We start from the raw sequence: 12,008 nt of genomic DNA on the forward strand, positions 1-12,008 counted from the left end.
ATTATTATTCCCCCTAGTCTCAAAAGAAATAATGCAAGAGCAAAACACATGTACCCTAATTCCCTAAAACATCACCAAAAGATCAGACACTTAAACCCAATCCCAAAAAGACTATCGTGGGTTAACTTTTACTTAGGTACATAATTCCCAGCAAAACCACAGCTACAGGTCAAGCTCAAAACTTTCTCATGAAGTCAGCACACAAGTCAATCATGGAGGCCCAAGCGATAAGTACAAGTACATCAAGCTTCAGTATGCCTCAGTGATTTGATCACACAAATCAGTAACTCCCTAGGAGCCACCAGTCTAAGTTTGAATTGTGTTCCCAGACCCCTCAGCCCCCCTGATATGATTGTTGAATTGTCTTTTAAGAACTGCTGATTAATTATTACATTTTATTAAAAGCAATACGTAATTTTCCTTGATTGTTTGTAAGCTCAAAACTTCTCACAGGGTAATGAGAAAATTAAGCCACCTGTGACAAAATCATTTATCTTGTGTGCAACCTTTATTATGTCTGTAATCACAATACAAAAATATAGAATGTTAATCAAGTGATTTGTTAAAAGTTAATGTATCACTTTTCCAATTATCTCTCTTTGATTTTTGTATACCTGCATGCCAAGAATATGGATATAAAAATAAATCCCAAGCCTGGGAATGTTGGAGCAGCTGAGATGCAAAGTAATCCCATGGCCATAATGATGAAGTTGTCTTCCATTTGTTATTTATTTTATTTTATTTATAATTGACTGATTTTTCGCCACCTGTTGGGAACCCTGGAATCGTGAGTGGGGCTGGACCCTGACCACAGCAAAAAGCCATCTGGAAAGATGAGTCAGTACTGGAATAGATCTGAGCATATCAAAGCTGAAAGCAACCTTAGAGATTATCAGCTTCAATTCCTTTACTTGACAAATGTGAAAATGTGAAAATTCTCTCCCCATATAGTCCTTGTGCTTTATTCTCTTAGTGTTTGTTCATTTTGTTCACACTTTCTTGATGCCCTCCTCTCCCCTTTTTCAACTGAAGAACTGTTGTCCATTCATTCATGTCCAACTTGTGTCACTTTTTTGGTGAAATTTATCCTAATTCCTGTTTCCTACATATAACTTGCAGGTCAAGGATCTTCCCCATGTCCCAGTTGAGTTAAACATTCATTAAGCATTTACTAGGAATATTAGCAACTACTTGTCACTAGAGACACAAAAATTAAAATGACAGTCTCTATTTGAGGTGAAGCAGGAGAGGAAAGGAGTGGGAATTGGGTACAAATTATACTCAGGTAGATATAATAAATAATAGTTTAGGAAGAATGAAAGACAAAATATTTTCTGTAGGGGCATCTAAATGGCAAAGTAAGTAGAGTGCCAGGCCTGGAGTCAAGAAGACTCATCTCTCTGAGTTCAAATCTGGCATCAGCACTTACTAGCTGTGTGGCCCTGGGCAAGTCACTTAACTCTTCTTTGCTTCAATTTCCTCATCTATAAAATAAACTGGAGAAAGAAATGGCAAACCATTTCAGGATGTTTGCCTTAAAAACACCAAATGGACATGACTGAAAAATGACTCAACAAGAAAGATATTTTTAGGCAAAATTATATAGGAATGAAATAATTTAAGCTGGCTCCTGTGAGGGAAGAAGGGAGTTTGAAGTAAGGATAGGAGAGAGATTAGGACTTCACTTAGCATTGTGTATTACTTCATAAATACCCTCTCATAATTTAAGTTATCTTCATGCCTTATCAACCTCTTAGACAAAGTCCTATAATCTAGTAGACCCTAAGGGCAGAAATAATGTATTATATAAATGCTGCTTTTCACACTTATCCCTTTATCTCCCGGTAACTATCACAGTGCTTGGTACACAATAAACACATAATAGACATTTCCTGAATTGGCATTGACTTGCCCATGGTCATACAGAAATGAATACTATCATAAGAGCTAGAATCAGAGTGCACTCTCTGGATATCCATATCTAATAATATTAATATTCTGAGTGGAAGGGGAAAGAACATTGAACTTGGAGTCAGAAAACCTGAGTTGGAGTCCTGCCTCTGCTACTTAGCTGTTGTGTGACCTTTGGAAAGTAATTTCACCTATGTAGACCACCACTCTCATTTATAAGACACAAGAATTTACTTAGGCATTGTCTAAGACCCACTCAATATTTAATCTTGTCTAGTCTGTCAAAGAGTCAATCCAAACACCAACAATTTAGGTAAATATAAATAGATGAGGCAAGCCCTTAAAGCATCAACTTATCCTATCCCACAGTGCTCAGTGAACAATGTTCCACATAATTATTTTTATTTGTTTTTCATTTAGGGAATTACTCCTTTAAAAACTACATGCTTTAGGAATTAGTGAGATTTCTAGCAATACTGAGCAGCACCATGGACAGCATGTGTCCCACAAAAAATCCTTTCTCATCTCTAACTTCACAATCTTTGGTTAAACCACCCCCCATCCCATTCTCCTGGTAGCATTTACTTAAAATAAGTTTTTATTGATGTCTTGTTTTTGCTTTTTATATCATCATAGTTTTCCCCTATATCTTTTCCTTTCTCCTTCCCAGAAAGCCATCCCCTCTAATAAAAAAGTATTTTCAAAGAAAAAAGACAAAAAATAACCCAACACATATGATGAAAAAGACTGAAAATATGTGAAAGGTACAACACTTGTTGACTTTCTATCTTTGCAAAGGGTGATGGATCCTCATATCTCTTCCTTAAAGACATTATTCTGTATAAATTTGGCATCATTTATTTTCATAATATATTGACTCCATAAGAATTAAAGAAAAACTTTAATAAAAGAAATAATGCTTATAATATCTCCTGCTAGGCTCTATGAGTCCTACTGGCAGGGGACAGAGTAGAATTTACTATCTATTTGTTCATCCTTTTGTGGGCTGGCTCTACACAGAACTAAGAAGTAGGCCAAATTTTTTGACCTTCAACTTGTGCAGGGACTCCTTAGGACATTGCTTCACTTGGATCACCAGGATGTCTTTTTTTTGGGTGACTTTCAGGAAGACACAAGAAGTGAAAAAGTATAATTGCATCATTATCATATCTTGGATGCTCATTAATGCTTTTATAATGTATAATAGCATTTCTAAGGCTTCTCACTGTAATGGGCAGGTCAATTGTTAGGAACACCAAGATTCTAAAACACTATTACTCTACATAATACTAATAACATAGTAGAGATAATTAGCATACACTAGTAATGGGTTATAAGCTACATAAGATAACAGTAGATAGAAGCTACATAAGAGATGAGGAAGGACACAAGTATTCATGGTGCCCTGTCTGTGTAAGCAGTGAGAACTACCTTTATATGAATCCTATTCCATCATCATCACCAAAGAATTTTGATTGATTGATTGATCAAGAAGTCTTGCCCAGAGAACTAGGCTAGAAGCCAACCGCCTAGATTTAAGCTATTTGGCTAAGATAGCTTTCCCTGAAATTCCTCATGATAGATGAATTGCCAAATCACAGTTTTTTCTCAGTACTCAATCTTGTTGGCCTATTTGCAACATGTGACATTGTTTATCACTCTCTCATCCTAGGAAACTGCCTCTTCCTGGATTTTGGAGGCATCAAACTCTCTTAGCTTACCTCTTACTGCTCAGATTGGCCCCTTCTCATTTTCCTTTGCCTATTCATCATTCATACCATGCCCCCTGTCAGTATAATAAGGATATCTTTTCTTCTCTGTGTGTATATGTGTTCATCTGCCTCTATTTTTCTCTGTCTGTCTGTCTCAGTTTCAGCTCCCACAGGGTTAACTTAACTGTGCTGATGACTATGAGATCCATATATTAAGCCTCAGTCTCTCCTCTGTTTTCAGCCCCACATCACCAAAGACCTCTTATACATTTCAAACTAGATTTCCTGGAAACATCTCAAACTCACCATGCTCCAAACTAAATTCAACTTTCTTGCACACACTTCCCCCCCTCAGATTAAAAACTACCATTTTTACTAACTTCCTCATTTCTGTCAAAAGGCACTACTACCGTATTTTGGTCTCCTAGGTTTGTAGCTTCCACATGATGCTCTACTTCTCATTCTCCCTTGCCCCTCATCTTTAATCAGTTGTCAAATTCTGTCAAGTATCCCTCCATAGCATTGCTACCATCTATCCTCTTCTCTCCATTTACCTAGCCACTTTAATTCAGTGTCATCTCTTCTCACTTAGACTTTTAAAAATCGTAACCTGATTGTTTTCCCTGCCTCAAGACTAATCCACTTCAGTTCATCTTCCCCACAACTGCTTAAGTGATTTTTTTTTAAGTGAGGACCTAATCATGTCATTTCTTTATTCAATAAATTCCAGTGTCTCCCTGTTACCTCAAGATAAATGAAGTCTTCTGCTTGTCTTCTAAAGTTCTTTCTAATCAGTCCCCAATCTATCTTTCTAGATTCATTATAGAGTCCTCCCCTTTTCAAACTTTGCATATGATCTGGTGAAACTGGCTTTCTTTCTATACTTTGCATCATATCTCTACTTCCCATCTTCTTACTTTATTCTGGCCATCCCTCATGCCTGGATATGCTCTTTTTTTTTACTTTAGTCCCTTCTATGGATTCAAGATGGATCTCCACCAACTTCTAGACACCTTTCTTAACTATTTTGTTATTCTTATTTTGTATTTAATATTTATATTTACTCTATAATGATTCAGGCTAGCCTTTTTTAAGCACTTATTCTATATTGGCATTTAGATAAAATGATAGAAAGTGAAACAACCCTATTCTCAAAAGCAAACATTCTAGCAGAGGAAAGAAGTACATATAGGTATTTGCAGAATAAATATAAAAAGCAAATGTATAAAAATATACAATGTCATTAAAACAAAGTAATTCAGGAACAACTGAGGGAATAAAAAAATCTTCAGGTATGGGGAAGGTTTCCTGAAAGAAGTGATGGGTTCTATGAAGAGGAAGTTGCACATTCCATGCATAGCAGACTGAGGTAAGAGTACCCTTGGTTAATAATAGAGAGAAGATCAGTTTAGCTTGTTCACAAAATAAGGAAGAGGAAATGAATCTAAAAAAAGTAGATTGAGGGCAAATTGGGAATGGCTCTTCTCCCTTAGATGTAAGATCTTTAAGAATAGGATTACCAGATTCTTTGCATTTATATCCTAGAACAGTGCCTGGCACATAGTAAGCATTTTGAAATTTTTGACTGATTTAAAAAAAAATAAATGCTTCCTCATTAATTAACTTCTAGCATTCCCTTCTAGGCACTTTCCATCCCTTTGAACTTAGTTTGGTCTGCATAAACTAAATTATCTTGCTTATAATATAGAATATAGTCAAAAAGGCAAGGTTATAATTATTAGAAACAGACAGAATCCCTCAAACTTACAGACAAGGAAAGGAAAGAGAATAAGATTTTATATAGTGCCCATTATGTATCTGGCTATGTACTATGTGCTTTTTTCTCATTTCATTCTCATACAATCATGCAGGGAAGGTGTCATTATTATCCCCATTTTATAGAAGAGAAAGCTGAAGGAAACTCATGTTAAGTGAATTTCTCAGAGTTACATAGTTAGTGTCTGAGGATGTACTTGAACTTGGTTCTTCCTGATATCCCTCCGACCCCCAGTACTCTATCTTTCACCAAGCAATCTTTTTCCCTTTATATATGTAAAAGCAGGATGAAATTCCTTACATGTTTGGCCTGCTTTCTAGAAGATAAAGTTCCCTCCCATACATCATTCTATTTGATCCTCATCACAACTTAGCAGACTTAGGCAAAGCAACTATTCTTGTCTCCATTTTACAGATTGAGAATATGTTGTGAGATGCCAATCAAGGGAGTCTAATAAAGGGCTAAGATATGAACTCTGATAGGCTACTACCATGTCATTATCATATGCCTACATGATTGCAATCACTGTTAACTTGACCAATCCCACCTCTCATTTTCCCCTGCAATTCCTTCCACCTCCAGGTCATTCTACACATTGCCATCAAATTCTTCTTCCTAATGCACAATTCCAGGCATATCAAAAACTACTCAAGAATTTTCCATGAAACCTCTCTGCCTACTAAAGGAAGTCCATGTCAAGGCCATTCATGATCTGGTTTTAACTTCCTTTTGTGGTCTTTTTTTCCATTACTGCTCTTCATGAATTCTATAAAGCAGCTAAACTAGCTAGAACTTATATTGCACTTTGAAGTTTGCAAGCTTCTTTATCAATGTTAGCTCATTATTTAATTTTTGCAACATATAAGGAAACTGGAGCAGAGCAGAAAGATGTTAAGTGATTTAAGTTCACACAGCTGGTAAGAATCCCAGACTGGATTTGAACTTGGGTTTTCTTGAATTTAGATCCCACCCTCTATTTATTCTACCACCCAGCTTCCATAAATTAGCTTTCTCAACTGTTATGGGAGAGGTCCCTAGCGATCTTTCTTTAGCCCTCAGAGTAAAACTGCTAGGACCATGTGCTATTTTCCTTGAACAAAGCCCACTTAAATTTTTAAAACTAGAGAGGCCAGGAAACAGGAAAATGGGCTTTAAGTTGGCTCACTAGCTATACTCAGCTGTTTTTGTTGCGAGAGATCCAAGCAAGGGCTCCATTTTCCAGAGTTTCCTCACTGCTAATCAGCAAGGGTCAGCTAATTAGATTTAAGGGTCAGCTAATTAGATTTAGCTACCTATCTAGCCATCAGAGTCACACAGCTGGGAAGTATCTGAGGTCAGGTTTTGAACCTAGGACCTTCCGTTTCTAGGCCTGGCTCTCAATCCACTGAGCCACCCAGCTGTCCCTTAAGATTAAAAGGAAAACAAAACAAAACAAAACAAAACTGCTGATTTTAAGTTAAGGAGAAAAGAGAAGAGATAGAAAGTGTTTTATACTCACCTGTTCTGGCAGCTGTGTCTTTAAGCTGAGTTAGCTGGTAAACGGACTGACTGAGTGAGGAGAAAGTAGAGTGAAAGGCAAGAAAGTTCAGGAAATTTATTGAGGGGACTTGATAAACTTTTGTGGTCAGCCAAAACTGTGATAGTGAAATCACTTTTAAAGACTGATATATATTAAGTCAAGGTCACCAAGGAATTCACTTATGAAATTCCTGAATGAAACACTCAAGTCAGAATGGAGTTTTATGTCAGTTTAATTACAACGGGAGTAACAAGAAGGAGAGAGAGAGAAGGAAAGAAGGGGACAAGGAAAGAGGTTAACTCAACCTTCTGACAGAGCCAGAGGGAGTCTAGGCCTTGGAAAGCCAAGGTAGAGAAGAGAATCAGTCCTTTGACTCATGTGACCGATCTGAAGGAAAGCTGCCTGCGGGTCTCCTCCCAGCTCAAGCTCCTACAATGAACTGGCACCTAGGCCTGTCCACAGGAAGTTAGTGAACCCCAGAGCTGTTCTCTACCTCACTTCCTGCGCCTCACACATACCAATGGTGGCTCAAGCTTGGCTTGGGACAGCCCAGGTGGGCAGTTAGTTATTTCTGATTTGCCATTGACTAGCACATGCCTGTGTAGTGTGGGTGTGCACAATTTTGGGTGATAGACCAAGCAAGATGGAGATTTAAAAATCACAATATCATATGATTTTTCACCTCCATGTATTTATTCAAATTATTCCTTATACCTGGAATGTCATCTACCTACATCTGTAAAAAAAAATCCTCAGTAAGGAAAGGGACCATATCTCTTCTCTAGCAACCTAGCCTTGAATCTTGTACAAATTAGGTACTCAACGCAATTTTAATGAGTTGAATTGATTGTGGCTTTGACATCATCATCCAAATAAAAGAAACCTATTAAAACCTAGATGTTTTGAAATATATTTTAGACACCTGTTACAGACAAAAGAGTGGTTGCCATAAACTGTGACCACGAAAATGTGGGTTTCAAGACTGTGAATTGCCCAAACTGTAAAGATAATTTTTAGCGTCTTGATTTTATATAAAAAATAAGTGGTCCCCATGGGAAAAATTCCCAAAATATGAAATACCCAAGTCAGCAGGGTTTTATGGAGATTTTAATTAATACAAATGAAGGAATTAAGGAAAGGGAGAGAGATAGAGTAAGAAGAAATAATAGGAAAAGGCTAGGGCCTAGCCCATTCCTTTTTCTTTAAGAGAGAAACTAAGTCAGTCTTTTAATCACTCACCACAAGATCTTTCCAAGCAAAACTCTAGTGTTCAGAGAGACCCTCCAGTTCAGCTCCTCAGCTCAACTAAGTTCAGCCACCTAGAGACTCCAATTCAGCTTCCTAAGCTGAACTAAGTCCAGAGGCCTTTGACGTCCTTTTAAAGAGAATTTCCTCCTATGTCACCTCCCCTAAATTTTCACATCTACCAATCACAGTAGACATTTTCCAAAGGACTGACCATTCTTAATTCACATCTTGTTATCACCTTCTCTGGGTAGACTAAAACTTCTGAGTATTTCACACCTCTTTGCTAAGATTGTCCCTTGCAAGTTGCCTGACCTTTTAGTGATTAATTTGACCTCCATAGGTACTTAGCACCCTTTTGTATTAGATCTAAAAATAGACCTAGCTTAAGGTTTTGGCCTCACTATAAGTATGAGCTAAGTACCTTCATTGTTCTCTAAGGAGTTTTACAACTTTATCTTTGCCTAAAGTAAGCCTAAGTATGGGTGGAGTAATGGAAAGTTCTCACATACATTCCTGACTAAGTACCTCCATTGTTTAAAATGGGGAATAGCCTTAACCAAATGTTTAAGGTAGAGTCTGAGAAATTTTAAGATTCACACACCATGGTATCAAACTATCTCCAAATGCAGAAATGTTCAGTATCCAATACATGATTTGACTATGGAACTATTCCTTTGGGGATGCTATGAAACAGCTATGTTTCTCTAAAGAAGATTCTAATGAGCTATTTATATAAAAATCTCAGTTTGTCCTTCGGAGAGAGTTTGAATCACTCATTAGACATTTGCCTCAGTTGTGGAAAGGGCACTGGATGTGAAGTCAGACACCGTGATTTTCAGTCCCAGTCCTTTCACTTACTACCTACATGACCTTGGTCATTACTTAACTCTCTGAGTCTCATTTTTTCATATTGTATATATGGGGAATGCACTCAATGGTCTCTAGGATATCTTCGAGTTCTAAATCAAGGATGTTTAGAATTATTAAGCCCATATTACATGCCAGGCATTGAACTAGCCATTAGGGATACAAATATGAGGAAAAAGTAATGTAAGAGGGAAAAATTATGAGACTGGCCATAAATTATTAATTTTATTAATAAAAAAGTAGTAGGGGAAAAGATGGAGAGATATATAGATTACTTTTCTTATTGCTCCACTTAGCTTGCTATTCTGTGGCTTCCAATTAGGGGCCCCTAGACATACTCATAGGGAAGTCTAGCCAGCAACAAGCATAGAAGAGAAGAGAGTGAAATCCTCTCTTGCCTCAGTTTATCAAATCTTTTCTCCACCTACTAACTCTCATACATCATGTCTTGGGATCCAACTATGACTTTCCATTTTGCCTGGGCTGTCCAGGGGGAAGTCCAGGGGGCAATGCAGGGGACATCACCCTACCTCCTGCCTTGTCATGGAAGCATGGAGCATAGTCATGGAAGCATACTACATTTGTCGAGGGATTAATTAGGGCCTCCACTTAACCATTTTAATACTACAACATGATTTTTTCTCATTCAATAAGAGATATTCAAAAAATGTTTAATTACTAGCATATATATTGTACTTAAAGGTGTATAAAGTGTTCTATAATATATGCTAACTCATTTGATCTTCACAGCAACCCCATCACATAAGAGCTATTATTCTCCCCACTTTACAGTTAGGGAAACTGAGGCAAAAGGGGTTAAATAACTTGCCTAGTGTCATGTGATTGGTAAGTACATGAGGCATAATTCAAAGTCATATCTTCCTGACTCCAGCATTCATCCACTATATAACCTATTGTTTAGTTGTTTTCAGTCACATTCAGCTCTTCCTGAACTCATTTGGGGTTTTCTTGGCAAAGATACTTGAATGGTGTGCCATTTCCTTCTCCAGCTCATTTTGCAGATGATAAAATTGAGGTATCCAGGGTTAAGCAGCTAGCCCAGAGTCACCCAGATAGGAAGTGTCTTAAGCCAGATTTGAATCCTGGAAGATAAGCCTTTCTGACTCCAAGTCCAGGGCTGTGCCACCTTGCTACCCTGCTATAAAACCTAACTGCCAGTTAATTATACACCTGCTAATGCCCTTGTTCTCATACTTCTTAATCCCTGACTTATCAGCTTATCCCATCTCCCTCAGATATAGAATCAAGAACATGTAATAAAGAGAATCATAGCATCTGTTAATACATGGGCTCACTAACAGGCTTTCACTCAATCCCAGCCCTCTCTTTGCTACATGAAGGTTTGTCAGATTCACTGATTTAGTGAAAAATAGACTTCCCTCTTCTTTAAATTAAATTCTTTTTCAACTCCAGCTAGTAACAGTTTAAGAACAGCAGATAAGCCATTGATGTAGCATCTTTGTTATACAAGTGTCCTCAGGCAACATGCAATTAAAAGTCACTAAGCAACATAGAATTTTCTTATAGACATTCTTGCAATTCAGGGCCACCTTTAAGAATTTCAATGCAAAAATTCCTAATGCACCCAGGTTGTTTTCTTTCATTTTTTCCATGAGTCTCTTTTATTCCCTTTCTTAGTTCAAATGAATTAAAAGACAAAAGGATAAGAAGTTAAAATTTTCACTGTCAGCTTTGAGGTAGGGAGAATGACATTTAGGTATGAAAAGCTAGGTTGCCTCTGCTTTATTTTGACATATTTTGGTAACTGAAATGTCTCTGGAAGTTGTGAGAGCTAAGGCCCCAAATGGGAGTTAAAAAGTAAAATGTAATGGGTTATACAAAGAGCAATGATTTGGAATGTGGGGTTAGAGTTGTTTTAAACTAGATAATTAATTTAACTTAGTGTATGATTTCTTTTCCACCATTTAAAACCTTTCTAATTTCACATCTTCAGAAGAGAAAGCTCTTTCTTTACCATAATTATCTACTTCTCTATCTTCCCCCCAACTTTATCTCTTTCAGATTAACTATATCAGGACCCTTAAACTCCTAAAGTTAAGGTCTTAGGCCATTGTATTCTGTAGAGTCTTAGAGTTTATCTAGTTTAACTGCTCAATTCTTTGTCTGAATGGAAGTTAATGGTCATCTTCTGTGTCTCACCTTACTAACTGACCTTAGGGCAGAAAGATGCCTAATTAACATTCTGTTGTTCTTATTTTGGTCCATAGCCAAAAAGTATTAACTGAAAAAATGCAAGTCCTTGATATGGAAGAGGCATGACTATTATTTAAAATTTAATTTTTAATTTGGTAGAATATTAAAGTTATATTTATTATTATTCCTCTAAGAGTTAAACTAAACATTTAATACATGTCTCCATATCTCAATGTTCTATAGTGAAGATTGGATTTAGCTATTTCCAGATTGTAACAATGAAGATATTTAGTTTAACAAAATCAGGAATGTCTTGGGAACTCTAAATTACTAGACCTACTTAGACTGTAGTTTAGGGGAAGATAAAGCTGTAATCTCCTGATTGAACAATGAAGGTACTTAACTCTTACCTTATAGTGAAGCTAGAACTTTAAGTTAAGTCCATTTTAAGATCTTAATACAAAAAGATGTTAAATAACTATTAAGGTTAAATTAATCACAAAAAGTTTAAGTAACTCATAGAAGGTGAACTTAACAAAAAAGTGTTAAGTAATTCTAAAGATATAATCTAATCAAAGAAGATGAGAACTCTAAAAGAATGGGCATTTAGAGGAGGGGACACAAGGCTGAAAGGTCTATATATTGGCTCATTTCCTCTTTCCAGTACCTTTTGTGGCAGAGATAGCAGCGTGCTGGGCCTTTTGGTATCTTAGTGTGGCTACAAGTTATTGTCTGGTTCAGTGGTGAATTTCTGGCTGAGTTTCCCTCCTTTACTTTTCCAACTTTATCCTCTTAGAAG

The sequence above is a fragment of the Monodelphis domestica genome, chromosome 4 (assembly GCF_027887165.1).
Source record: "Monodelphis domestica isolate mMonDom1 chromosome 4, mMonDom1.pri, whole genome shotgun sequence".
In the NCBI taxonomy this organism is placed as follows: Eukaryota; Metazoa; Chordata; class Mammalia; order Didelphimorphia; family Didelphidae; genus Monodelphis; species Monodelphis domestica.